Raw genomic sequence first — 18,761 nt, 5'->3', positions numbered from 1 at the left:
AACTTCAGATGGAGCAGCATGAGGCAAGGGGGACGAGCAGGTAGAAATGTTCCAGCATTGCATATTTGCTGACAATAAGAAGAAATAGTTGGCCCAAGATTTCTCAGTCATGGAAGACATGCAAGCACAGTTTTATCTTTAAGAAATGGACTTCAGCACATGTGTAAAGTGCTGTCCTGTGAGGGATTTTTGATGGGACAAATGACTACCAGACACTGATGTGGTTTAGGAATCTAAATAATTCAAGCAGAAACTCCCCAAAGGTTATTAAAATGCACTGTTTGTGCTAGCCAAAGCCTTAGCTCTCCCCGTTCGCAGTGCTGCGGAAGGGACGAAGGGTCTGAGGATGTCATCCGAGTTCGTACCTGACCTTCTCTCATCTCATCCCTAAAGGAGCTGCCGGTGGTCCCGTTCCTCCAAGGCCGATGCTGCTCGGTCTGGTGAGTGGGGATGGGGGTGTGTGTATGGGGACGTCCCATCACAAACTATATTAGTAAGTCTTTTCCAGAAGTAATTAACTCAAAAGATACTGCACTGATTACAGGAAAGGTGTTAACAGAAGCCTAAGAAGTCGAAAAACAGAATTAAGCTGCATTTGAGGAAAGCTCTCTCTTTGATCTCAGGTTTGTGATGTATGACATACACTAAGAGGAACATATTGAAGCAAATTATGAACTTCATTATGTTTGGAAACCCACTACTTCAAGGCGAGACATGACAAGGGATAGCAACAACTTTCTTCTCCCCTTCAACTTCCAGTTTGTTCTTTTTTTGACAATACGAGACGTAGGTCACTGCTGCGGGTGAGGAATTTTAATATTTTGCATCTCAAGACGAAATGCGTTAATTTACGCTCCCCACCGCCCACCAGATGTTGGACCCTCCGGAGCCCTGGGAGAGCCGCGGGCTTCCGGCGCGCCGAGGACAGCCCGTCCCCAGGAGCCGCGCTGCGGGAGGCTCAGCGCCGCGCTGGGGGGCTGCCGTGCCAGGCGGCCTTTTTTGTACTTTGCTCATATAGTGAAAGCTCCCAATTGAAAGATTTTTTTTTTTGTCCTTGAGAACACCGATGTCATTAAACCCTGCCCTGCTGCAGCGGGAGCCCGGGCCAGCCCCAGCCTTGCCCTCCGGCCGTTGGCGGCCACGCGGCTGCACGAGCAGCGCCGTAACTTGGCCCCGCGCTCTGCTTTCCAGAGCGAAGGAAGGAGACGGGGTGCGACGGGGCTCGCAGCTCGACGCCGGAGACGAAGCTGGTGGGAAACAGCACCGGGGATGCGGCTCGCGCCACCTCCCCGCGCGGGGCGTCACCTCTGCAACGTTCCCCGCGGCCGTCTCCTGCCGGCTGCCAGCGTGATGTCTCCAAACAAAGGCGAAAGTCTGCAAACAGGATTTTCGCATAAATTACTTATAAATCATAAAACGGAACTTTTAAACTTGATTCCTGTAAATTCTGTAGCACCCTGTGTTTCAAACTACTTTGGACGCTGCCAGCAATAAAACTTCTCTCTTTCATCCTATTTTCTCACGCGATCCCTTATTCTCCTCTTCCATACATCCTGCTTTACCCTCTGGCTGCAGCAATTTCTCCTAAGCATTGCATTGACGCCAACGTAAGGCCAACATCATTTTGATATAGGCCTAGGATGAGAAGAAAATCAAGCCTTTTGAGCCAAACTCAGGTGTTTGCTGGTGTAGCAATATAGATTGCACCGAGGGGAGAAAACAGCCGTGTTTAGCTGATTATGCACAGGTTTTGCGTAGATGCGCGCACGTTCCCACGGAGTCACCTTAGGATCAGTGGTCAGACTGGGCGTTTGCAGTCAGATTTTTCTGTTTAATACTTTGCTGCAAATATCTACCTAATTTCCCTTTTCATTTTAGAGGTTCAGGAACAGCCACATACGTATACTCGTTCATTTCTGCCAGTTCTGCGACTTGAATGTGCGAGTTGTTACCCGAGGAAGGCGTCCGAGGGCCAGTTACCATCCACCAGCAGCCGGGGCTTCTTCAGGGGCACGATTTTAGGATGGGGCTATACCCCAGGCTGGGCTGTCTTCAAACCGGGGGAGAGCAGCATGTTCCAGATATGATTCCCCTTTTCTGCCACTTGCACGTTTTAGGAACCGTCATTAGCCGAAGCCGTTTTTCAGGATATTATTGCATGATGCGAAATGTATAAAAGAAATTGGCCGGTTTCTCCTGAGCTTCGGTTTTGTGCAAGTGAACCTAATCCTGGTTTTCTCAGCTTCTTCTCCTTATGCCAGTCACAGTTTCTAATTAGCTTTCCCAATGGAGGAGGAAGATGGATTATATTTTAATATCTAGAGACTAAAATTAGTTTATATTTTAGCAAGTTAGCACTTCTTAGCTGCTGATTTACTCTTGAAGCTGCAAAATCTGTGAGCTTGCAATTAATCATGTGTTGGTCATTTTCTTTCAAAAATGTTCGGTTTGGCTGTCTGGATCATAATAAGGGAAACCACGTAATTTGTGCGGTTAGCACTTGCAGCCTGCGTTAAACTAAGTCACAATATATCACCTCACCCGCTCCTTGTCCTTAACACGGTAAAAAGCATATGCTTTCACGGGGATTTGTCTAAGCAGAACCACAAAAGAGTTATCGGGGAAGAAGTTTTGCGCGGGACGAAGGGCTGTAAAGCTGCTGGTCTCTCCGGCGGGGGCAGGAGCGGCTCCCGGCTGCGAGCGGGCGCCGCGCGGCGCGTGCCCTCCCGCCCGGGGGCTGCTCCCCGGCCCCGCGGGGCGGCACGGGCCAAGCCGGGTCCTTCGCCCGCGGGTCTCTGACGCGACAGTGAGAGGTGGCGAGGAAGGCTGGGCATGACCGGGCGCCTCTTCAAAAAGCCACGCGCATAGGAGATACTGCTTACTGATACGTCAACAATAAATTATTGTTTTCGGCTGACATTAAGCAAGCTCTTGCCCCCCCCCCCCAAAAAAAAATTTAACCTGTAAACTGTTGGACATCACAGAGCCATATATCAAACTGCTGCCGGCATACTGATGCCTCACGATGCTGCTGCGACAAATCAATTAGGCTACCAATTCTGTTCATTAGAATTCATTTAAATCTCAATTAAAAAGTTAATTAAAAGTAAGAGTGAGAAGGAAATCATGTCTGACGCTCTTATTAAGCTCAAATCACCAAATTATTTTTTAAACCCAAATCAACAATCAGAACTGGAAATACAAAGGGGAGAAGGGAAGGGAGGAAAAGAAGGAGAAGTAGCGGGCGTTCGGCCTCGGGGAGGAGGGACGGCGGCTGCGCCTCGGGCGCCCGGCCGAGCCCGGGCCCCGGCTCGACCCCGCCGCCCCGCGCCGCGGTCAAGGAGCTGCAGGGGAGCGGGGGCCAGCCCCGCGCCTCTCCCGGCCCCTTCCCCGGGTGCGTTCAGACAGCCCTCCGGATTAAACGGAGCCCGCTAGCTCCGTTTAAATGTCAGGCCAGATCCGAGTCTTGATGCAGATAATCATTTCAATAATATTTCTCCATTGGTGCCCCCGACGCCGAGGGAATAAAGCTTTTCTGCTGTCAGGCAGCGCGAGGCTGCAGTCGGTGTAAACGCTTGACATTGAGCCAGATGGCTTAGCCGTGCCGCAAACATATGTTCAACAAGCAGGCTCGCACACACTGGAATTTTATTATTTTGAACCGGCGAGGCATGCATATTTATTTACTGGACCCCCCCCCGCCGCCCCTCCTCGGCCCCGGCGTCACCGTGCTCTGAAAGGCAGGAGCCGCGCGGCTCCTCGGAGCAGCGGGGCCGGCGGGCGCGCGAGCCGAGCGCGGGTCCCTGCGGGTTCCCGCAGCCCCGGGGCGCCCCGGCCCGCCCAGCTCTCGGCCCTGCCGTCACGCCAGGGATTCCCTAACTTCTAGCACAGCAGGCTCTTCCGGCAGGCGATACGCTCCGCTCTGCCAGCTGCGCCCCGAACGTCTTGCTGAGATCACCGGAGCAGGAAAAGAAACATGTCCGTGCAAAGGGGGGGAAAAATGAACAAGATGATAAAAAATTAAAACCTTTGCTTGGGGGAGAACGGCAGTCCAACGCAGAGTCAAGCAACGGCAGATCTGTTTTTTGTTTTTTTTTTTCCCAGGCTGATATTAAACAGCTGGACATAAACGTAAGCGGTTTCACAAAACAGCACAAGGACGGCCTAGGAACCCCAAATGCAATAAAAGCTCTAGGAATCTTTCTTCTGACTTAAATGTGTTTCGGATCAGGCTGGCGTTATGCTTTTGCAGCCCAAGCCTCCAAATCCTGGGAGCTGTGCAGTATTTCACCGCCGAGGTTGCCTTCACACAATAGCAGGTGTGTTTATTCCTTTGGTGGTGGAATATCAGTATGCAAATTGTACAGCCGAAGTAGGTGTGAAGCCCCTGCGCAAACTCAAAGCGTTCGAGGCTGCTGCCTTCCTGCCATCAGCCGTGTCGCAGCCCGGACGGGCTCATTCAGTCCTCACCTTTCCTTATGCTCATTTTCACTGGGAAATCTCCTTGTGTCATGGGAAGCCACACCAGGCGGATAACGCAACAGCTGCAGTCAGCCAGAATTATTCACATTTCTGATGTATCGCTGCAATATTTGAAATCAAACAACTCCCAATACTGACTGAAACTCAGGGTCTTGTGGTAGAAAAAGAGGCACAAATAGTAAAGCCCGTTATGCGTTATTCCTCATCATTCTTGTTTTGCACTTTTCCACTAATCTTCTACTGTTATTTTATCCCTGTTAACGGCTCACGCCTGGTGCATCGACGACAGTTACGCACAGGCCGAGTCATTCCATCCCGTAAGACAAAACACAATTATACCTTCTTACACCAGACCGCTGCTTACATTGCGTATTTAGTTCACTAATATTTGAGCTTCTTATGTTAGACACGGGCAATACTAAAACATGGTGGTCATTTCCTACAAACGGTCCCAAAAGATTAAGTCTCCACATAAAAACTGAGGGGAGACTCAGCAGAGGGAGCTACTGAGGGCAGAGACGGACCCCAGGTTCACACCGGTGAGAAAAGGAAGCGTTGGGCCTGCAGCCTTTTGCACTAGATCTCAACTCCTCCAGCGCACACGCTCTTTCCTCGAGACGCCCTCCCCTTGCGGGCAGCAGCCCCGGCTCCGGCGCCCGCGTCCTCTCCAGCAGCTGTCCCGCGCTGTGCTTGCGCCCCGCCGGCCAGGGAACGCAGCCGGGCGCCGCGGGGCGACGTCGGGGCGGCTCAAGAGCGCCGGACGCCCCGGAGCAGCGGCCGGCTCCGGGACCCGGGCCGGCGCAGGGGCCCTCCGCAGTACGGCCGGGATTCCCGGGGAGGGCCGCAAAACCGGCCGGCCGCGTTAGCGCCACCGCCCCGGCGCAGGACGCGTCCCCGGCCACCGCGGGCAGCGGCGAGGGGCCGACGGCGGCAGCGTGCTGCGGCTCCTTCCCGGGCGCCGTCGGCAGCTGCGGGCCGAGCCGGGCCGAGCCGCTTCGGCCAGGATCCTCTCCTCAGCCTGAAGCCTTCAGCCAAAACCGGAGGGGGGAAAAACACTCTTGAAACAGTGGCAGTACTAATGCTGCAGCTCTTGACGAAGCCCTTCCCAGCTGGGCCGTGCTGAGCCGTGCTGGGCCACGCTGGGCCATGCTGGGCTGCTGAGCCGTGCTGGGCTGTGCTGGGCCATGCTGGGCCGTGCTGGGCTGTGCTGGGCCGTGCTGGGCCGTGCTGGGCCACACTGGGCCACGCTGGGCTGCTGAGCTGTGCTGGGCTGTGCTGGGCTGTGCTGGGCCATGCTAGGCCGTGCTGGGTTGTGCTGGGCCGTGCTGGGCCGTGCTGGGCCGTGCTGGGCTGTGCTGGGCTGTGCTGGGTCATGTTGGGCCATGCTAGGCCTTGTGGCCGTGCTGGGCGATGCTGGGCCATGCTGGGCTGAGCTGGGCCATGCTGGGCCATGCTGGGCTGCGCTGGGCTGCGCTGGGCTGCGCTGGGCCATGCTGAGCTGCGCTGGGCTGCTGGGCCACGTTGGGCTGCGCTGCTGCCAATTGCTCATCAGCCCCCATTTCCCAGGTCGGCCCGGAGAAGAGGTGGGGGGACATCCATCCACAAGGCCCCAGCGGTGCTGGAGCGGGGCGGCAGGCTGGGATCGTGCTGGTCCCGGCGCGCGGCTGTGGGGCAGCAGCGGGCCGGACGCGGACTTTGCAAGCCAGGAGCGCCAGCCGCCCCGGTGCAGCAGCGTTTCGGGGCAGGGGCGACCCCTCCCACGGCGCCTTCGGGGAAGAGCGCTGCGACGCTCGGGGTCACCCCGCTGCCGCCAGCCGCCCGGAGCTGCTGCCGTGAGGCCACGCGGCGGCCTCGGCCTCCGACGCAACGCTGTCGTGCGGAGGTGCGCTTGCTGGAACTCAGACTGGCTCCGCATGAAACAGGATTATCTTCAAATCGGGGCAAAAGTCTTTTCTTCCCAATTTCTGGATCTTTGGAGTGGCTGAAGTGGGATGAGCTCTGCCACGCCACGGCACTGGAGACAGATTCGTGGTGTTTAGGTGCCGCTGCCTTTCCAGAAGTACTCGTTTCAAGCTGATAGTGCTGCTAAACAGTCATTTTGATTTATGTCTGTTGATAAATCATTCTTCCTTAGCAACGTGTCACCAAAGCGCTAACAAGAGCGGGTCGTCTCCTTGAAGGAGATCGCACAAAACATGGAAAGGCAGAACTAACCGAAGAGAGGAGCTTCCTGCGGGGACGGCAAGGTCCCCGTACAGCCGAGAAACCCTGCAGCCTCGGTTCTGGAAAGGCGGCCTGCGCTCAGCTTGGCCGACCGGCCCCTTCACCGCCCCCACACGTCCTGGTCCCGGTCCCCGTCCTGGTCCTGCCATAAACCCCCGTTGTCTTGCATTTCACCAGTTTCATTTTGAAAAGCAGTGCCCTGGCTGCGTAGCGAGGCAGGTGGGAGCTCACCGGGGTCTTCCCAGGCACTTCTGCCCCGCGCGGGGCAGAGCACTCTGTCCCCCTCCGTGCCCCGTCAGCCTAAAACTACTCGTTCTACCCAACCTCTGTCAACCGCATTCGATTTTAAACCATTGCTGTGATTCGTACCATTTTCTTGCAATAAAGATAATTTTTAAAATCCTTATTTTTCTTAAACTCATTCAGCTTTTTCTCTCGCTCACGTGAATTCGGCATTTTAACTCTCGCTCCACATCACTGAGGTTGCGTCTGAAGCCTTTAGGAAAGCTGCATACAGCAATTTCTTGCCCTTCAGCTGAATCCGTGGGCTGGGGCAGGCTCCTTCCAGCTCTGTGGCCAGGCGAGGTCCTGCTGCTACCTACGGAAATCAGCCTCTTCGGCAGCCTGAGGCAGAAGCAGCTGTGTGCGTCCCTGAAATGGGCCCAATTCTGACATCAGCTGCAGCCCCAACCGGTGGCATTGGGTCCCGGCGCGCAGAACGGCTTCATGCCGGTGGGCATTGCTTTGCACTGATTGCACCACGTGCCTAACGATGAGCGTTTTCAGAGAGGGAGGAGCAGGCAAAATAAAATCCTCTTTAAGGAGAGACTTATGGGGAAGTTTTTCCCTCACTTTTTATATTACGAAATCTGAATTTAGGCGAAAAATATCATGTTTGCTGGCACTCTGCGGAGGGTTACGCCAGCCCGCGGCGAGAAACGGGAGGGAGCCGCTCCCGGAGCCCAGCGCTGCTGCCGGGGCCGGACCGGCGCCCGGCACGTTGCTCTCGGGAAATGGAGGCACCGCTCTGTCTTCGGCGAAATCACGACAGACAACACAGAGCAAATTGCACCTGCCCGTGATTTTCCTTTAAAAAAAAAATGAAATGGAACTGAAGTTGACTTAGGATATAGCTCTCTATCCTCTCAGTCATTTTTGTGATATTTTTTCATAAACTTGGCTGCTTCTCGTTTGCCCTCTAATAATTCTCTGAAGGCTCATTTCCCCTGTATAACTCTGTGCAAACACAAAGTTGAGAAGAGGGTATTTAGACTCATCCTTCAGGAATGCTGTTTTTGAGAAAATGCTTGTTTACCCATGTCAGCAATTTCCAAAAATATAATGTGCATTTGGAAATCAAAGGTAATTACCACAGAAAAATCCAGCAGTTTCAATCAGGTCCAGACTCCTGCAGAAATGTATTTTAGCGCCAGGCCGTACAGGCTTACACTGCATCATGCAAAACGATGAAAATGTGAAATATCAGGCAGCTCTAACAATAGAAGGAGTGGTACAGAGCCCCCCGAATGTGCGATGGCCTGGGTCTTTTCTGACATTTTTCTTCATGAGTGAGGAGGGACTTGATAATTCATGTTATTAGGTCTTCCCTCATGAGTAAAGACAAATGTCACCAGAGGTAGGAACCGCTGTGTATCCCGTACGGTGCAGGTTACCTCTGCACAGTTTGCGCTCAGTGGGTTCTCCTAAGTATTTGGAGTAAGCAAGGGAGAAAATATTTGTAAAAGCTCACAAACTTTTGGGTTTTCTTTTGCATTTTGCAGCACTACAAAATAAAGAAGTCATGGACGCTGTGCTTGGGGGTGCGTCGTGTTCTCCTTCCTCACCCCCCCTGCTAATCGGCAGCACTGGCCAACCTTACACGGGAAGTCACAGATCTGCTTCCTGAACATCAGGACTGCATCAAGCCTCGTGGAAACGCCCCGGCTCTGGCCAGGCAGAGGCTACAGCCCCGAGGCGGGTGCGAAGCGTCGACGAACGCGCGCGGCGCGGCGCCGTCAGCCCCAGCGCTGGCGGCGGGGCGGCAGAGGCGGCGAGGAGAAGACCCTCTCCCCGGGCGCCGGGGAAGCAGCTCCGCCGTGCAGCAGGGACCCAGGTAACCCATTTCCTCCCGGAGCAGCCCCCGGGCACCGAGAGCGGCTGCCGGGTGGCCCCACGGCGAGGGAGACGGCGACGGGGGCCACCAAGAGCCGAGGGGCCTCCGGGGCGAGGAGCATCCGGAGCCGAGAGTGAAAGTTTGTAAAGAAAGTACTGCACACAGACTTCCTGTAGTATCAAAAGGAAAATTTATGCATCGCCTTTGAGTTCAACTTCTCCATTAAAGCTTTTTCCCTATAATCTAGGGAGTTCTTATCTTGGTGACTTATGATGTTATGGAGGGGCTCATGCATGGAAAATGTCAATAGAAATAGTAACTCTAGAAGGGAAGGGCCTCCTAATTAGTCCCCATTTAGATTTTATGATGGCTTTGAGATCTGCTCATCCTGACAGTGCGCACTCTGGTTACATATTGTTCTAGCCTGAGGGAACCATAGGAAAATCCAGATTTATTGTACCTATCATACCAGCATATTTCATTTGCCATTATGAGCAGCCATCTCGCAATGATGCAGGAGTATTTATTACAGATTAAATTGTAGGACCTGGATGGTTTAGTGAGGTTCTTGAGGTATCATTTATGTCATTAACTGGCTCATTATCAGATCTGCAAATCTCAATTCCTTTTTTTGTGCCTTCTGTTTAAGAGCGGGGGCCGGGGCTGGAGCTCTGGCGGGCGGCGGAGGGGCGCGAGCACGGCCGCGTGGGCACGACCACGGGCGCCCCGTCCCCACCCGCGGAGGGGCACCGGGGGGACCAGCTCCGGCTGCTCCCAGCCGCGGCGGGCTGTAAATCACAGCGCTTCGGAGTCGACGGACACAAATCTGTCCTAGGCAAGGGGTGGGATTTTACCCGACCGTCTCGCATATGTTTCTTTCCCGATTCCTCTCCCTTAAACTGCAACTTAGAAATGGGAAGCTGCAGAAGGGGGGTGGTAGGAGAGGAGGCAATTTAATTATTTAACAAGCCTATTCCAAGTATAAGCTTATTACTTGTGGCGAAAGAATACAGTGGTGGCCGTTTTTTTCACTCTCTTTTATGCTTTACCTCTTCTTGGAGAATTATTTGAAGAGGTTTAATCCAGTCTGGATAGTCGTTGTTAATATGAGAGGAGAATGGGTTATTTTTGCGCTTGCTCGGCTGCCAGACTTTCCTGAAAACTCGCCGAGAGAAAGGAGCTTTCAGACACTGCCTCTATCCTTCGATTTAGTGATATTACTTGAATTTATTGTTTGATTCAACTTGTGTGTCCTTCCTTGTTGGTATTTGCCCTGTTTACTCTCCTATATTGCTTTTTCATAAAACCAGGGAATGGCATTTAAGTTGTTGTGTTCTTTGGTATTAAAACGCACTTCATACAAGCCCAGAAGTACATACAGGACTGCTGGGTTCAGGTCACAGATTGTGGAGGAAAGCGTGCCGTTGTTTGGTTGCCGAGATTAATTAATTCATTTGATATCTAATATTTGCAGGGAAACTGAAGCTTTGGGAGTAAGTAATAATGCATAAAAAATACAATCTCTTGTCTCCCGTCATTTTGCAAGCAAAAGGGAGGTCAGAGATTTCTGAATTTGTTTACATGAGTTGATTGCACCTGAAAGTCGTTTTTTTGTGAAAGTAACGATGTTGGGACTCTAAACTCATGGCATTAAAGGCTAAATACAGCCAATTACCTCCCTACAATTACTTAGCAAAGGGATGTTTTAAACGTGTTTTTCTGAAGAATTCAGAGCTCAGTATTTGCCTGCAGGATATGTGCCACGAATGGTAAAATTCGAATACTATGTTCTGGCACAAAATGAGGAGCAATCATGGAAGTGAGAGGAAAGCTAAATTGTAAGCGCAATAAAAGCTTGGCACATATGTCTCCAAAACAGATGATTGACACCAAAATATTTTCTATACTGAAACTCTGAAAACAAAGAAAAGCCACCACATAGAAACCTCACATTTAAACTTGTTGCTTGCAACCTAGAGTTAATAAAGTGCTGCTGAAAGGTCAGATGGAGAGAGTTTCGCTCCCTTCCACTAAACTAGATAATTTAGAGGCTTCCTAACGTCTTTGTCCTTATTAGGCTGATTGGAGACATCTTTCCCTAAGAATGCCTTAAACATTCACCTATAAAAACACAAATACATTTTAACATCTGAAGTCCATAATAAGTTTTGAATATCTGTGTAAAAAATAATGTTTCAGAGTTTTTGGGACTGCGCTATTAATTTTATTTAACATTTGTTGTGTATTTTACAACAGCACTATCTCCTCTGAAATTAACTTGTGCAAACCTGGTTTAAGTTAATAGGTGTGACTATTTAAAATCTCCTTTTTCCTTTAAAAGAATCAGAATACCTTAGGCATTACAAATGTTTGAATCAAATACTTTTCTCTGTAACTCAGGAACAGTCCTTTTTATTTAGTTTGCATGACAAAAGTGGAGGATGCTTTATGAATCTAAAAAAGGTCATTTATAAACTAAAGGAAGAGGGAGAGGACTTAATTGTCGGATATTTATCTCACATCAGTCTTCTAATAGCTGCCTTCAATGTTCACACTGCGTAAGGAGATCTGAAGTTAGAATGTAAATAAAAAGTGGAAGCGTGTGTGTGTGTGTGTGTGTGTGTGTGTGTGTGTGTGTGTGTGTGTGTGTGTGTTTCTTCCTTTAAAGAATATTTTCTGCTTGGAACAGCTGCAATGCCATTAGGAAATTTAGATATTTTGTACGCTTTAAAACTACAACCGCAGCAGCAAGGAGAGTATCTGTAAATAGAGATGGTTTGCCTATTGTTCAGCTATTCCCTTGGTAGGTGTTTTAAAATGAAAATGGATTGTAATTATTAAGGGGAAAAAAAAGAGAGAAAGAAAATCCCTTTACCTGAGTTGATAGCCAATTACCGAGAACTTGGTGCTAAAGGAGACGCCTCTCGCGGTCCGTATACTATAGGTACCCTTGAATAAATACAAATCTGCAACGCTATAAATAGGCTCCTTGAAATTAGAGAGTCTTATCTGAGCCTGCTTTACAATGCTGCTCTCGCCAAGCTCAGTCTTTGCAGTATAATCTTAATATTGAGCTTGCTCGTTAATCTCCATTGCCTTTTTAGGTTAGTCTAGACTGTTCTTGTAGCTGTAGTACTCACGGGGTTGCCGTAGGAACAAGGAATTCAAGTAAATATGCTCGTGGAAAAGAAATGTCTACTAATTAAATGTGAATAGCATTTATAAGTCGCCAGATTTGGTAAAATGTAGACCATAATGTGCTTTGATGTAATTCATCAGAAAATACGTGCAGATATACGAGACACCTATAAGACATATATATGATACGTCTACTTCTATGGGGGGGTTACATATGCTGGAGATGAAGGCAACATTTTCAGATAGAAGTGACACTTTAAATGGTTTTGTTCCTTTCAAGGCTATAAATTCTATAATCTTATGCGTATATCCTTTTATTGCATTTACATGGCAGATAAAGACATTTGGTTCACTGCTGTGAGTGCTGGAAGCCTTGATTATTTCCTTACCAAAATCTATTCAATTTTCACTGTTAAAATATATTTTTTCTCTTTAAATTGAATCAAAAAGAAACCCTAACACTGATCTCAAGCGCTGTTTTCCCCATCTCACGCGCAGGGCTGTTGCTGGTATCACGTGCACGTTTGGCTGAATTCATACAAGAGCAGGGTGTTAGTTTTTGAGGCTTCATCTCTTCCAGGAGGCCAAACGTAAGCTTTTCTTCCTCCTGAATTAGCATTTGCTCGTGAGAGACCATTTTTGTTATGTGCTTCACCTTTTCTCTCTAGAGAACTTTGTGCCTCAGTCTCCCGTGTATAAAAATGGGATAATACAACTTTTGATCTCCCGCACTTTCTCTTTCTTTCCTACTTACTCATTTTTTTCAGGCAAGCAATATTTAATACTGCACATTCAAATCCAACCCAACTAGAGCCGCGATACGTGTTGGGGCTGTTGGGTGTTACTGGCAAAACTGGTTGATGAGGGATACTGCAAAAATCTAAAAAACAAAATCTTAGAGGGTAAAGTGAAATGTCATTAACTGAACGCGACGGAATGTGTGTCTAAATAAGCAGATAAATGAACAGGTTACAAAAATAACACAATATTTTCCTCTTTAACAAATTACCCATCATTATCTGATCCATATACTTTGCATAGCCATGTCACACTCCGTGTGAGGACTGCAAACGTTGACAAATATATTAATTTTACAGATGGGGAAACCGAGGCCTAGGAAAGAAGATGCAGATTTCAGTTTAAAGCATCTAACACTGGAAAGTCAGCTTTATTTACCAGTCCTGCCCAGGACACCCAGATGAATGTCCGTCTGGGGAAAACGTGGGCAAAGGGGGCATGCAGAGTCTATGGAAGAACTAGTAAAAGAGCCCACCTCCCCGGGCTCTTGTGCTTGTAATTTGAATGCAAAATTAACCCCTTCTGTCCTGTAGGTGTGAAAGTCACAACCAATTCCCGGCCAGTAAAAGTGGAGGAAAAAAAGAAGAAAAAAAGAAAAAGTATCCTCCTCAAACGTCGGAGTCCGCAGCGCAGAGCTATGCATTTTTTCTTGGATGCAGCCCGACCCAGCCGGCCGGCCTGTTACAGGCGCGCTCGGCGGGACTGCCCATGACAGCTCTGTCACCCGGCATGTTTTACCATGAATATACGAGCACGGTGGAGATAATTGCGTACTCCGCAAGGAACGGGGCTGACAAAGACCCCGCCTGCGCCCGGGAGAGGTAATGAGGATGCCGGTGCTTTAACACCAGGCTCCGGCGCCCAGCGCGTATCAGGGCAGCAGAGAGCTGAACTTCCAGAGAATTTTTTGCTGAACACATTAATTACGTGCAAGGAAAAAAAAAAAAACAAAACAGGGTTTGCTTTGCACATGTATCGCCTACCCATCTCTTCTGCAGCAAACAAACCTTACCCGAGGCTCTCCGTTGCCTTTACAGAACCAAGGACTTTGAGATGAAATACTAAGAAAACATACACAGAATGAGAGTTAATCTTCAAAACTCTTATTGCAACATTTAGAAATCCAACTGTTCACTGAAAGAGATACATGCAAAGGGTCCCTGTAAAGCACAACGCCCATGATTTTCCTGAATTTCTACTGGTTACGCAAAATATATTCTACCCAACAGGCAGCAATTTCTCATTGAAACAGAAGGAACGCGCGTCCTTCATCTGCATAAAAATGTGGGCTCTGTAAGCACACTAATTTCATTCTCATTTTTAATTACAGTTCAAGGATGAAATTCATCTCAGTCGTGCTCATGCTTAGGTGGGATAAAGCCAAAGAAGTTCCCACAGATTTATATCGGTGCAGGGAGAGGGGAGAATTTTGCCCCATTTCCTGACACCGACTCCACTTACGGGGCAAACGCTGCACTGGCTTTTTTGGCGGCCACCTCCCTAAACGGGACACAAATTGGGGCCGAATTCAGCCCACTTACACGGGTCGAGCGATGGTGGGCTCTTTGCCAGCGCTGGTGGCTGGCGGTCCAGGGTGGCTCCCGGCTGGACGCTCCCCGTCTCCCGTGGTGGGTGGCTCATCGGCGTGCTCCTGTTTTCCTGGTGGCCTTTCCTGCCAGGGAAGAAAATGTGACCGCCGTCATCCCCAGCTCCTTTCGGGAGCCGGGCAGGTTAATTCCTACCCCCTCGCAGGAATAACACCTTCCTTGGGAGAGTAAACGTGTGTTTACCCGCGGTCCGTTAAAATCAAGCAGGGGGCTTATGTGCCAGCCGGTGCTTAGCATGTATAAATAGTTATAGGATCAGGCCTTAAGATTTCTTACCTTTTGCAGCGACGGTCTTCACCTTCGCATTGTCTTGCCAGGCCCCTTCCGCCTTTTCAACACTTTTCACACGCAAACACGGGGGGGGGGGGGGTATCAGAAAGCAGAAGCAACCTCATAATTAATTGTTCGCCTCCCTGTTATTAATACATTGCAATAGCTGCAGATGATACTTGGCAGATCGCTATTCTGATGGAAAAGCATCTGGAATAAAGACAACGTGATCTCAGTGCCCCCGACCATTTACAATTTATATGTCCTTGTCAGATAGGGAGTTTGATGACTCTAATGTCATGTTTGTCCTTCACCCTGAGAAAATCTCCTTTTAAAGATCACCAGCCCATCTTTATTGACAGTAACTGTGCAGGTCACGATATTAACATGTGTTGGATTTTTCCAAAATGCTGATCTTTTTTAACCATTAAAAAAAATAGAAAAAAAGAAATAAAAGCCTGTGATTCACAAATCTAGCAGGGATTCAGACCGAGCCCACACTTTACAGGGGAAGGAGGGGTGATTGTGTGGGTAAAGCAGCAGCCCATGCTTCAAGAGAAGTGTGCTTTGCTCTTCGAGTGTGCACCGGGGCATGTCACATAGCACTTTTTCCCCCTTCTGAGAAAGGCTTTCGGGAATGAGAATATTTTCATGCCCTATCTGGAGTCTTTGCTTACCCCAGTACTTTCATGTACAATGAATCTTCTAATCATAGATCTCAGAGACCTGCACTGCATTAGGGAAAAAAAAAAAGATTTACCATACAGGGCACGCAGAACAACAAAAAGCCTCCGTTTTCCTGTGTTATCTCCCTTTTCTCCTCATGTCCGGAGTTAGGAGTTGATGGGACAACAAGGAGTACACTCATTTCTGTGCTATTTTTCCACCTTGAAAAAAAGTGCCTCTGCAGCATGACGCAGGCTCGGAGCTGCAATCTGAGCGCAGGGCTTGAACAGCCTGCGAGCGGCCGGCTCCCCTCCAAACCCCCCCTGCCCTAAATACCATCATCATTTCGTATTCCTTCCTAGCTCGGAGCACCTGGAGTAACGCAAAGATCGTGCTGCGGCCCAGAGCGACTACAGCATCGAGCTGCAGGCGGGCTTTGCCCGCTGGCGGTCGAGGGTGTCTGAAGGACAGTGCTGGAGAACTGTTAGAGGCAAGCACACCAAGCTTGGTGCTGCCTGGTCTGTACGGTCTTCAAGGAAGAACGCTCATCAACGTGTGTTTTGTTTCAGAGAGGGCTAACTATGTATGAAGACAAGCGAGCGACCAAAGCCAAGGACCGTATCTGGCCATATGGGCATCCTCTTTACAGAACTCGGACGTTTCCTGCAACCTATTCCCAGCCAGGAGCACGGCCAGCTGCAAGAGGTGGTCAGCCTGCGAGCCGGCGTCCAGAAACGAAGGGCTAGAGACAAGAACTTTGAAATCTGTGGAAATCTTCCTTCTGACTTGAATGGTCTTTGGATCAGGACTGAAGTGCATTTGAGCTGCAGAAATTTCAGTCACTCAAAATAGCTATTTAGACTGTATAAGCAAGTCTTGCACTATGGACTTTTACATTTACAATGTGAAAGAAAATGTCAGAATAGTAAACAGAACAATCTGGAAGGATGACGACAGCATTGTGAAATCCAGCATTTCAAGAAACATGTCCAAACGTTCCTCCACTTCTGACACGCTTTTCTGCTGATATAATTACAGCGTTCAAAAGTTGTGCCTCTTCTGTAAGCAGGAAGCATTTCAGATAAACAGTACTGGAGTCCTCCCTCATTTCTGAACCGCTTATAAACAGAGCAATAAGAAACTCCCACAATCACAGAAATTAGAAGCGGACCGACCTGTTAGGTCAGCTAATCCCCTACCCTTGCTGACCTAAGGTTGTTCTCTCCAGAGGTTTCCCGAGCGCCTTGTTCAGTGCACTTTTAGCTATTCAAGGGATGCTGCTGCCACCATGCCCCCTGGGACACCACTAGGACTACTCCACACCACAAAGACATGTTTTGTCTCTCAGTCCTTTTTTGAGTTTTTTATTTGGCTTTACTCCATCTCTCGTCTTTCACTAATCCTTGGATCACTCTACGCTTGACCACTGCGGTATTTCTGCCTTTCAAAACTACTGCTGTTGGGCTGGAACCAAAACCATCAAAGTCAACGAGAGTCTTTCACTGAATTCTGATCAGCTTTAGATGAAATAAACGTTTGCCCAAATCCCTTTAATGTTCTCTAAACCTTCCCTGAAAAACAGTCATTCCAGCCCTTTTGTCTTCACTCACCTTCCAGCTTGTCAGCATGTTTCAAAACATACATCACAATTTCAGTGTCTTTTGGGCAAAACTGTACACATGCGAGCGATCCTCCGGAGATGAAACACATGCAGAAGAGGTTTTTCCTGAGTCGAGCCCAAAATATTCAGCACCTCCTGCAGCAACAGTCTCGAGGAGGAGTCGCGGAGGATGAGGTGACCGGCCACGTCTGTGATACGTGGCTTCCACCATGTGGACAGAGGCTTGTAGGTAGCAACGGGCGCCCCCCTCTCCGAGCCCAGCAGCTGACCAAAGCTCAGGGTCTGCTGGCGCTCTGGGGCCGGTGGGAGGAGCAGCTCATGGTGCGTCGCTGCTGCGGCTGCTTTCAGTGCTGGTTTCCTCCTGGCTTTAAGTCTAAATATTTCCTTGGAGGTAAGCAGCCCTTCCTGAGGCATGAAGTGGTAAGCATTGCTGTGAAAAGTTTTGGTTTGGTGGATCAAAAATTTCCAACAAAAAAAGTAACTTCAACAAAAAAATTCCTGGCTGGTTGTAGGACAGGCCTAACAACATGTCAAAATGCTTTCACTTGAAAGCGCTGTTCCTGTGACTGCAACCAACAGTCCTGTGTTTTGAAAAGGCTGTTTTGGGTCATGGCTCTTCACTGCTGGTCACAGTTTGAGGAGGAAAGATTGGCAGGTGCCAAACCCGGCTGAACCCACCAAGCAGCCTTGCTCAGCAAGCAAAGTTTGGGAGGCCAGGAGGTGGCCTTGGGGCTTGCTCCCTCTCCAAGGAGGTCTGGATTAAGGTAGGTGGATCACGTGAAGCTCAGTAGCTCTTCCAAAACAGCGCTAAGTGCAGCCAGGCTTTGGGATGGGGACAGACATGAGGCTGCAGCTGGACAAAGACAAACACACAGTTGGTGCTCTGGCAGCTCTTAGAGGGCAACACCAGCCCAGATCCCGACCGGAGCACTACGGGGAAGCCAAAGTCTCACTACGGGATTAACTGTCAGCTGAAGGTCAGTGTCTCAAAAATCAGATGTTTGTTCGCTTTTGCAGTACGACTTGCTTTGCAAGATGGTACTCCCGTACTCTGGATACTCCTGTAATGGAAAATTTATTGTCAATTCTTGAAACTCAGTCTCTTTCATATAGGTAGGTCCAAAATCTTATTAACAGTGATCTGACTGGCAGGTGCATGTTTGTCTGATGGGTTGGGGCAAAATGTTTTAGGTCGATTAATGTTTTTCAAAATTTAAACTCACAGCTAGTCAACCTCTGGCCAAGAGAGAAAGCAGTGGAAAGGCAATTTGGTTTTTCACGTGAAGGGTTAGCTCAGCACGGTTTTTTGCTGTCCACCACACAGCAACCCTTCAAAACAGTGTTTCCACAACAATCGTCAGGTGACGGCTGTGCTCTGGAAGTCCTCATTACGTCGGAGGCAACAGGTTCTCCGAGGTTCGTTGGGAGAAGGTCACTTTCTGACCCAACGCAACTACAATTATAAAGGCTAATTGAGGGCAGGCTGCTGCCTGTAACAGCGAAGGGGCTGTGAATGAGAAGCAGGAGACGAAAGGAGTCTCGTGGTTCGCTAACCAGGCACGTCACCCAGCGGAGGACCCTGAGAAGGGGGGGGTGATGATCCTACCAGCATCCAACATTTCTCTACTCACTCCCAGGGACAGTGTTTAGCCATGTGTCGAAGGCAGCCTAAAAGCAGACACAGAAGGTAATTCCTGTCCCCCTCCTCTCCAGTTATCCTCCCCCAGCAAAGAGAGGCCTCGATCTGCCAGTCCTTAGGAAGAAAACAGTTCTTCATGGGCGTAAACTCAATAAAATATGTACATGTATTTATATCCTGAGTTGCTGGAAACTGGAATGAGCC

General features: G+C 49.4%; 1 protein-coding gene across 4 annotated transcripts in view; it reads right to left on the bottom strand.

The window, feature by feature from the left end:
* Nucleotides 1–6,387: 6,387 nt before the first annotated feature.
* The window catches only part of GPD2 (glycerol-3-phosphate dehydrogenase 2), a 142,732-nt gene continuing 130,358 nt past the window's right edge, over nt 6,388–18,761 (bottom strand). For all 4 annotated transcript variants that reach the window (XR_011142032.1, XR_011142033.1, XR_011142030.1 and 1 more), the window contains one exon: nt 6,388–17,979. The gene's annotated coding sequence lies outside the window, so the exon portion shown is untranslated. The remainder of the gene's footprint in view (nt 17,980–18,761) is intronic.

The sequence above is a fragment of the Struthio camelus genome, chromosome 6 (genome assembly GCF_040807025.1).
Source record: "Struthio camelus isolate bStrCam1 chromosome 6, bStrCam1.hap1, whole genome shotgun sequence".
Taxonomy (NCBI): Eukaryota; Metazoa; Chordata; class Aves; order Struthioniformes; family Struthionidae; genus Struthio; species Struthio camelus.
Note: the sequence above shows the minus strand (reverse complement) of the source record. Positions and strands in the feature narration are given on the sequence as shown.